This window comes from Condylura cristata, unplaced genomic scaffold (genome assembly GCF_000260355.1).
Source record: "Condylura cristata isolate star-nosed mole 26May11 unplaced genomic scaffold, ConCri1.0 scaffold00015, whole genome shotgun sequence".
NCBI lineage: Eukaryota > Metazoa > Chordata > Mammalia > Eulipotyphla > Talpidae > Condylura > Condylura cristata.
The window spans coordinates 1,621,626-1,631,568 of record NW_004567116.1 but is presented as its reverse complement, the minus strand read 5'-3'; the positions used below and the strand labels follow the sequence as shown (position 1 = coordinate 1,631,568).

Here is a 9,943-nt window from a genome sequence, read left to right as displayed (position 1 = left end):
GAGCAACTAAACTGGTTTACAGCTAGTCATTTATCACCAATAAAAGCTGAGCAACTCAGGAAAATAAGGATTCCAATAATGCTGGTGGTTTTGTCTCCTTAAGCTTTCCTTTTTGTGTCTCAAACTGTAGAAAAATTTGCTCAACTTCCACAGGAGAAACCTGATACTACATATAGGGTCTGTAGTGAAACATTTGGATCTCTGAGTGTATATTCATTTTCCCTGTTAGTAAGCACTGACTTTATTTTCCCATTTTGGTGGGAAATTTATAAATATATTTTCATGTTTCTGGTCTTTGCTTAAGAAAATGTAAACACAGATTAATTTCTTCTCAGGTGAGGGTCATGATGACACAGGGGATCTTTGTGGTGAACATCAGGGCTGGGAATGAAGAGTGTGGGCTGGTACGTTCTGCGTAACTATGTCTAAACTTGTGTTTGCTTTTTTAGTTTTGTTTTTGTCTTTGTTTCTCCCTGTTGCTGGCAAAATATCTTCCTTCTGCTTTGTTCCTTCAAATTCTCCATGGGCTGAAAAACTAGGTAATCAAATGTGTAAAGAATAAATGAGCTCTGAATGTGAGACTCAGAGAAATGGGCAGTCTCATCCAAGGCTGAGGTTCCCTGCTGGGCTGCTTGGGACAGGAAGCACCATTCTGCTTCCCCCTCGGTCAAGGCTGTGCTCCTGAGGTAGGCTGGTGGGCAGGTTCTCCTCTGAAGTTGCAGGCAGGTGGAGACCTTCTGAAGACACAGAGGAGCGAGTCTGGTTCTGTGTGTAGATTCTTAAGTAAAGCCCTGTATCTAGTGCTGGCTGAATTTATTGTGATTGCCTCTGGGCAAATCATTTTCCCCCCTGGTTTCCAAAAGTGAGGACACCCTTTCTTTGCTGGTTAACTTGATGTGAAGTGCAACAAAATGTTTATGAAATGTTTGAGCACTTGTATTCATTGAACCCATTATCTTTGGGTAGTGTGGGTGAGGCGTGAAAGCGATGGCCCGACCCTGGCAGCCTGTGGTGATCTGATTTACATTAGTCATCGCTCACATTGTCTTCCCAAGTAGGTTTTTGTTGGCACTTTCATGCGTGTCCAGTGGAATGTGGTAGTGTAATCCACCTTAAGTCTGTTGTTTAACCAAATTGTCTCCTCAAAATTAAAATATGTGGAAAGTAGTCTATGGCATTCTGTCATCTCTGCCTGTGCCATTGCTGGATGAAAATGAATAAGCAACTCTGGAAGCCAGAGTCCTCTGGGAACATAAAAGCTCTTGTGGCTGTTAATGGATTTAATGCTGTTTCCTCTCTGCCACCAAAATGTGCAATAAATTGTTTATGCCTTTGCCTCCAATGGGGAGACTTGTTCATTAACTGTGTAATATTTTGCTTTGTTTTTATTACTTGTAGATAATCCCCTCTATCTTTCCTTTTTTTTTTTTTAACTTAGAGAAAGGAATAGCTATAATATTATTAAACATTGGCCATTATCTTTTTGGTTGACTTTTCTCTCCAGGGAACAAGAGAAAGTATCTCATTGGGGAAGCAAAGTTGGGCTGGAAATGGGACACAATCTGAGATTTTACATAAGATTAGTTTGGTGTGTTTTGGACTTAGGCCAAGTGACGTGTTTACTGATATTCCCGAAGGACCCAACTTTCAGGCGGCCTCTCTGAGAAATGAGTACCACATCTCAGTGTGTGAAGCGTCCTTTTTTGAGTCCATTTGAGAGAATCTTTTCTAGAAAAATAACTGTTTGAGATGATATCTCTATTTGTGTTTTGTTGGATGCTCATTCAGGTATTTCCTCCTATTATAACATACCTGGAGGAAAAGTGAGCAATTCCCTGTAATTTCTCAAAAACCATGTGCCAAAGGTGCTTGGACTTCAGATTCAGCTTCTCTTTTGGCCTTATCTCTGGACAGGTTTCTGGGACTCTTCCTCTCCACTTCCTGGTAGCTTCATTTTGTCAGTAGATACTTAGTGAACATACTTCTGTCAGTTACCACTGCAGGCATGAGGAGAGAGCAGCCAGAAACCAGACAAACCTTACCTCTCTGGAGATTACCTTCCAGGCGGCAAACAGTAAGTAAACGAGAACTTGGTGTTAGGTATGTCAGATGGGAAGATTAGAGCAGGGAAGGGGTTGAGTAGGAAACAGTAGTGTGCTGCTTTCAGTTCAGGCAGCTGCAGGAAGTCGGAGAAGGCGAACTGTCCTTGTGGAGCGTAGGGATAGGCAAGGGCTGGGAATAGCAAGTACTGATGGCACTGGGCACATCCAGGAGGTTAGTGGACTGGGACCAAGTAGACAAGGCAGAGATTAAAGGGAGAGAAAACTGGAAAAGTAAAGATGATCAGATGGTGTAGGCGGCCACTGTGGAACTCTGGCTTTGGCCTTGAACGAGATAGGAACCTTTGGGGCCTTCAAGCTAGAGAGGAGGCATGTAACTGACTTACAGACTAAGGTAGCTCCTGGCCGCTGTGGTTAGGCCAGCTGCTGGAGTGTGGGATCCAGTCAGGCCTGTCGTGATGACGTGGTAAGAGCTGATGTGGACAGGATGGTAAGATGGGAAGAGAGTGAGGAATGGTCAGATTCTGGGTGTGTTTCTAAGCCTAAACGATATGCTGTGGATTGGATTTGGGTTATATAACAGAACAAAAGGATTTAAGTATGATAGCATATTTTCATTTAATTTCTTTGTGTCCCTTTTCTGGTTGTTACAGAAAGTATTACTGTTCTCTATCTTGAGAGACTGTGTTTTCACTGCTGCCACTGGCATTTAATTGAGGTTGAATTTCCTTGGTACCTTACTGGGTGAGGGAATAGTCAGGAGGTTGGCTTCCGATGTGTTAGAAATCTAGATAAATTCTTTTAATACTCTAGGCCACGAGAAAGCTATTGGCTGCTAAGTATCAACATCCCTATGTATTCTGCTGTCGTATGTGTTTGGTCTGGCCTCTCCTCTCTAACCCTTACTGTTTTGATGGTTTTGGTGGGAGAGATCTGGAGCTGAGGCCAGGAAGAACTATACAGCATGTATCCTCTGCACTAACTTAGTGAATCTGAAAAGTCAACAACATCTGTTTATTTTTTCTTCTAAATGACTGGTTTGCTGCAGTAGACAGCCTGTCTGTGCTTCCTGGGAGCTTTTCTGTAAGGAGGAACCCTGCTGCAGAATGATCTAATTTGTGTGATCTTGAAGGGGGAGCTGTTTTTGAAAGAGATGAGAAAAATAATGGAGCCCTTTGCTTGTGAGTGCCAAGCTGGGGCTCTCTGATTCAAAAGGAAAGGGATTCAGTTAGATCTTGTAGTTTGGACTTAATTCCTTCTTTCTCTGCTCACCATGTTTAAATCCAGTTTATGATAGATTTATTTAGGCAATTGCACTTGAAAAAGGCAGCTGGATTTCTTCTTCTCCCCCCCCCCCACTTTACATAAATGTGTTACTTGTGATTTGGGTCATGTGAGTAGCATTTAAAAAAAAACACACAAAGTTCCGGAATTAGGATTAATTTTCTTTACAAGTCTTTTGATAGATTGGTGGTTTGTAACTGCTTCTCAACACTGTCAGCCTGTAATGAATTTCCCAGATAGTAAAATTTAAGGACATGTCTAAAGGGTCTTTACTGTAGTATAGAGGAAAAATAACAGGATTTTTATTTGTAATTAAATGTATATATTGCTATATGTAAATTCTCAGAAGACATATATGTATGCATTTTCACAGCACGCTGGAAACAGGGCCTTGAGGCGCCAGCAGGCGCACATGGCTTATCTTGGAATGCGACGCCCGGAAGGCTGTACTGCATTGGTGACTCAAATGACATGTGGCAATGTCTTTGGTGATATGATTTTCTAGAATGGTGGCGAAATCTTGATAAAGTTCTACACAAAACAACGTGCAGTCTTCTATTCCATAGTAGTTATATTCCAAAATTCAGTGTACAGTAAGTGAAAATTTTTTTCTATATAAAGTGTAGGTCTAGGCTTAGATAATTGTAAACTGATTTTCACTTTGCATGTATGTTTGGTGGGACCAAAGGTAGATTTATTATGAGACTTAAGCCCTTGGTGTCTTCCAGTGAGTTTTACTTTTTGTTCATTTTAAGAAGAGATAACATAAGACAGCAGTTGCCATTTAATCTAGACTGTTTATTCTGTTTATGTACTGGTAGCATCGAATGGACTTAGCACCAGAAGAATTCAATCCTTCCTTTTACAAAAAAAAAAAAAAAGCCTGTGATTGGAGATTATTTACCTCAGTCTTACCAGAGCGGAAAGGTGTAAAAGCAGCTAGCTATCTGGCTGACTACTCAAGGTTATTGGGAGGAACAGATGAAACAGTTTGTAAATGTTGTGTGTTTATTCTTTTTTGCTGGCACTCTAGGTATTAGGATCAAGATGAAGCCTCTTAACTAGTGTGGATCTGTCTGGTTTGGGCTCTTGCACTAGAGTGGTCACTATAGCATTCACTTGGTCACAAAAAACGAATCACAGAAAGAATTCTCAGAAAGACATTTATTTTCTAAAAGCTTGTGTTCATATAAGGCAATTGGAGTACTACTCTCTTGGGATTCCCATATTTTAATTCTGGTTTTCAAAATGAATAAGCAAACCACTCTGTATTTCCTTCATCTTATTCCTTATTCCTCAAAATTCCTTTGAGAATTTTGGTAACATCTAAACAAGTTTTTATTTTCCAGGTTTTATGAAAGTAAAGTTTCCATGTAAACACAGGTGATACATTGTTATAATTAAATTCTCATTCATATTAATTCACTGAAACCCCTAATTGCATGGAAAGTCACATAGTATCACTTATTCTGCATTTGATACATTTGAAGCTAGTGCTAAGCCCAGCCCATATTCAAGGGGAATTTAGGAACTTGCTTCTACCATCTTATAGCAGCGTCAGTGAATTTTGCCAACATAGTATTTATGATATTTTCTGAGAATGGAAGTTCCTTTCACTTTACAATTGAATGTGTTTAATAGTCTTAATTCATTTTGTTTAAAAGTTTATATGTATACTTGCCCAGATACATAAAAAAAAATCATACATACATACATATGCACTGTTAAGCAAAGTATATTGTTTTTCTTCACCTCATTTTACCCTTTCTCTTCACTTTCTCAGTTTGCATAAATATGTCAAGAGGTTTTGAGGTTTTGTTTTTTTTTTTTTTTTTTTAAGATTTTATTTATTTATTCATATAGAACTGGGGTACAGGCCAGAGATGTGGAGGGTGAGAGGATTCACCAGAGACAGAGTGGGGAGCAGAACAGGCAGATCGACAAAATCCACTGCTGAGGGGAGCAGCGGGCGGGTCATGAGAGGTCTGCCACACCATGTGGACTCCTCCGGGGCAGGCGGGAATCGAACTCATGCGGAAGTGGCTTAAGCTTTGTAGTGCAGTGCTTTAACCCACTGCGCCACCAGGGAGGGCCTACTTTGTTCTTTTTAATGGCGAGGCATATTTTGTTTTCTGATCTGGTTATTTGCTCATGCAGGTTTTTGAGACTGGACTCAAGGAATAGGAATTGAAATGGACAGACTAATAGTAATTAGTGAGAAATATTCCTGGAGTTTGGACTAAATGTGTTATCAGAAGATACGTGGAAATTAGAAGTGTGTTTTTTGGTTTTGTTAGGGTAACGAGTTTTTTTGCATATTAAGATTGATTGCCTGGCATAGAAGACACAGGGCAAGTTCTCAGGTCCAAGAGTAGTGTGGGGGCTGATAGGCAGCACGAGAGATGGATGATCACTTGGGAGAGAGCTGATCTTGCTTAGTATATGCTGTTAGTGGTAGGCCCAGAAAATGAGATTTCTTCATTCCAGTTCAGGATGGTAGTATTATACTCAATGCATTAAGTTTTGTTCTTTAAAAAGCTATCCATTTTTCAGTAGCAGGGTTTTTAATTTCATTTTATATAATGTGGGCTGAGAGAAACTTTTACTAAATATAGCAGTGTGAATTCGCTTGTCTTTTGGAGGCACTTAAGACATTTCAAATTGGAAAGCAGAGCTACCTGATTGGGACTTCTTGATTTCCTCTCTCAAATCAAACCACCCAAACCCTAATGTGTTAATTAACATTACTGAATGAATGAAACCTTTATCTTTTCTTCTTTTAGGTTAGAAAGGATATGTTGTAGCTAAGTACTGGATGAATAGGAATGAACAGATACCTGATTCTGCCAGATATCTAGAGCTGATAACCACCCTGATTCCACTGGGACAATGATGGTGGTTTAAAATATTGGTGACTTTGAAGTCAGTAATAGAGGCTAAACTAGCCATCTCCTTTTTAGGAGCAAAACCGTTGTCTTCTTACCCACTGTTGACACTGGGAAAGTTGAAGCAAATGGTTCTTTTCTGCTTTTAGTTTGGCTTACTGAAGTTAAAAGCTACAGATAGCCTGAGTGTATATGGCATAGTTGAAATGATGAGTTTTTCGCATTTAACTTTGATCAGGGAAAGTAAGAGTGGAAGATGCTTCCTTTAGTCTCTTTGGTCTTTTCCAGATCACTTCAGTAGATGACACCAAGTGTTAGTTAGATGTAAAGTCTGCTGGAAAATGCTGTGCTCAGAGAGTTCACCATCTTGGGATCAGCAGGTAGTGGCAGGTAGCACAGAGCAGAGTGTAGTAAAGGAGGAAAGGGCATTAATTCCTCTGCCTTTGAACTGGAATGTCTTCAGCTTTTAGTTGTCTAGAACCTTTAATTTTAAAATATACAAGAATAGAGAAAGTGTGTAGTGAATCTCTGTGAAGTCACCATCCAGCTTTCTTCCATCAGGCTAAAGGCTGTTTCCTCTGTATTCCAACCCCCTTCGCCCATTTTCAGACTCAATTATTTAGAAGCAATTCCCAGACATCACATATTTCTTCTTTGGTCATTTCAACATCAATTTGTAAAAGATAGGGACACTTAAAAAAAATACATAATCACAGCACCATTACCCCTCTAATTTATAGTCAAGCTGAGTTGGACAGAGAGACTTTAATAGGTAGGGGATAAAAGGAAGAGAATTCAGTGAGGGAACAGCATGTGTAAAAACAAGGGACTGTGCATAAATGAAAGGTAACAAAGTCTGATTTAAGGCCTGGCAGTGGATATGGGAAGGAAATGACAAATATGAGTCACAGCAGAGGAAAGCTAAATGGAATTTTCCAGTCGAGGATGGCATGCGAATGTTCCCTCTATTTCTGGTTAACACTGTTTGGGTGGTCATTGCACGAAGAACAGAGACTGTACAAATAGGGTTGGCAAGCTGTGACTTGCAGGCCAAGTCCTATTCTCAGCCAGTGTTTATAAATAAAGTTTTATTGGCACATAGCCACATCCATTTGTTCATGCATTGCTTTGGCTACTTTCACCCTACAGTGACAGCATTGAGTGTGCTGCAGCAGAGACCCTGGCTGCAAGCCCAAACTAGTTACTACTGGTCTTTTGTAAAGAAAGTTTACTGATCCCTGGTTTAGAAGAAACTGGGTCCTGGATCCAGTGCTGGTTAGTACAGACGACTGTGTTGAATGTATTGATTCGGAGCAGGTTTTGTGCTAGTCGGAGGCAGAAGCAGCCTTGGCATTTGTTTTGTGCTTTCTCATTCACCCTGTAGTCTGCAGGAGTAAATTTCCCTTAGAATTCCTTTGCCTTTTTAGTTGTTACCTTGTTTATTATTTTTCTTCTCCTACTATAATAGAAGGTAAACTCCTGAAGTTGTGTCTTTTGTTCACTGCTCTGGCCTCAGGTATGGCTCTGTGCCCCTTAGTAGGCATCCAGCAAATAACTGAAGAAGTCAGTGAATGCATCTTTCTACTCCTCTTTTCTGTTAGACACATTTGGAGCTTCTTCAGGGACAAGGAGATGAATCTGTAGAGGGTGATGATGCCATCCTTTAAGCCTGTTATAACCCCCTCCCCCAAAGCCTAGGAAATCCTCTTATGGGTACAGTAGAGTGGTAAGTGGTATTTACAGCTTAAAAGTTAGGAAGACTGTAGAAATAGGGAACACATTTATGATGGGTCAAACTATGTCCCTAAATGAATTTGAGTAAGTAAATATGAATATAGACAAAGGCTGGAAGCTAATGCAAAAGTGCAGTCATTTTTAAAAAAATATTTATTTATTTATGCCTATAGAACTGGGGTTCAGGCCAGAGATGCAGGGGTGGTGAGAGGATTCACCAGAGACAGAGTGGGGAGCAGAACAGGCTGGCTGACTGAAATAACAGGGAAACAGCGGGAGGGTCAGGAGAGGTCTGCGGTGCCATGTAGATCACCACTGGGGGGCAGCCAGGATCGAACTCGCACTGAAGCAGCTGTTGGCTCGCTTGCAGTGCTGTGCTTTAACCAGTTGCGCCACAAGGCAAGGCCCAGGAGTGTTTTTCTACCTGAAATTTTCTTTAATTATATTGTTGTCTCATAGTTTCATATTTTTTTAAATATGTGATTTTTCCCACACTTGTCCCCTTCCCCTTCTGTGACATGTCCAGGAATATAACCTTTACTTTTTTTTAATTAAAAAAATAATTAACAAACTTTGAGGGGCCTCCTTGGTGGTGCAGGGGTTAAAGACACAGCACTAGCAAGGTTTCCACTGCAGCACCAGTTCAATCCCCAGCCAGGGAGTGACCCACAGTGTGCAGCAGACCACTGCTGCCCCCCTCAGCAGTGGATTTCAGTTACTGTGTCTGTTCTGCTCCCCACTCGGTCTCTAGTGAAACTTTTCATCCCCCACACCTACAGCCTACATCTCAGGTCTCTTATGCATAAATAAATAGATCTTTAAAAATATAAAAAATTAACAAACTTAAGACCATCTCCTGGTTAACCCCACTGCACCAGAAACTTGCTGCGCATACACATCTCACTGCTCTCCCATGAGCCTCCGCTGGTGGGAGAAGTAGGAAGTCGGTGTGTAGGTATGTGACCTCCTCGCTTCCCCGCTGCCAGCCTGAAGCAGGTCTTACCTCAATCACAGGAACAACTTGGCCTCCCAGGCTACAAACCTGCTTACTGCACACTGGCCCAAGCATGAGCTAGACCAGCACTGAGCTAGACCAGCGCTTGCCCCTCGCCTGGCTGTCACGGCCGCCCCAGCAGCTGCTCTGTGATGCTGAGAGCCGGGCTTCTGCACACGCCTGGGGCGCCTGGAGTGTGCACGCCAGATACCGCTGCCCCAGCGCTGGAGGGTTTATGGAAGCTCGGTCTGGACGGGGTGGGCGTTACAGGCATCTCGCTTTGTAGGCGCTGGTGCAGTCTCCTTCCCGCAGGAAGTGTGCCCGTAGCATCTTTGGCTGGAGCCTGTTTTGGCTTTACCAGCGTCTATTAGATCAGAGCCCTTTTATCTGAGATGGAACATGAGCAGGTGTGGGGAAAGGAGCTCTGGGGGAGAATGTCCTTTATTTTTGCATTTTCCCACAACAGCTTTCCTGCTCCTCTGTCTTACTCTGAGCAGTGCCTGTCTGCCCCACCCTCCAGGGCAGCCTCTTCTTGCGGATGTTGTCTTCTGAGTTGTCCTTGGACGCAGGTTTTGTGCTAGTAGGAGGCAGAAGAAGCCTTGGCATCTGTCTTGTGCTTTCTCATTCACCCTGTAGCCTGCAGGACTAAATTTCCCTTGCGTATTGCCGTTGTTCCCCTGCTAGAAGGTTAACTGAAGTTAGGGTTTTTGTCTTTTGCTCGCTGCTGTGGCCCTCAGACTCTTCCTGTTTCACTTTCAGGCTGTCCTTGAAAGTCTTTCCTTTGTACCTCAGTTTCTCCATTGTTCTCCTAAGGAAGTGGTGAGCTTGCCATTCTTTTATTGAAACAGGTGTTTGTGTTCATCTGCCAAAATACACTTCTTGGTTATATGTCGCTGGTGTTCCAGCGGTTGCCGGTTGGCTTCATCTGAGTGTTTTTTTTTTTTTTTTAGATTTTAGAAAAATTATTTATGCATAGAGAACTGGGG

General features: G+C 41.9%; 1 protein-coding gene across 3 annotated transcripts in view; it reads left to right on the top strand.

Annotated features, from left to right (window-relative positions):
* Positions 1-2,025: 2,025 nt before the first annotated feature.
* The window catches only part of PACS1 (phosphofurin acidic cluster sorting protein 1), an 82,144-nt gene continuing 74,226 nt past the window's right edge, over positions 2,026-9,943 (top strand). For 2 of the 3 annotated variants that reach the window (XR_001145479.1, XM_004682604.2), the window contains exon 1: positions 2,048-2,074. The gene's annotated coding sequence lies outside the window, so the exon portion shown is untranslated. Of the gene's footprint in view, positions 2,075-9,943 lie in introns of all 3 variants that reach the window. The other variant, XR_001145480.1, reaches the window with a different exon arrangement.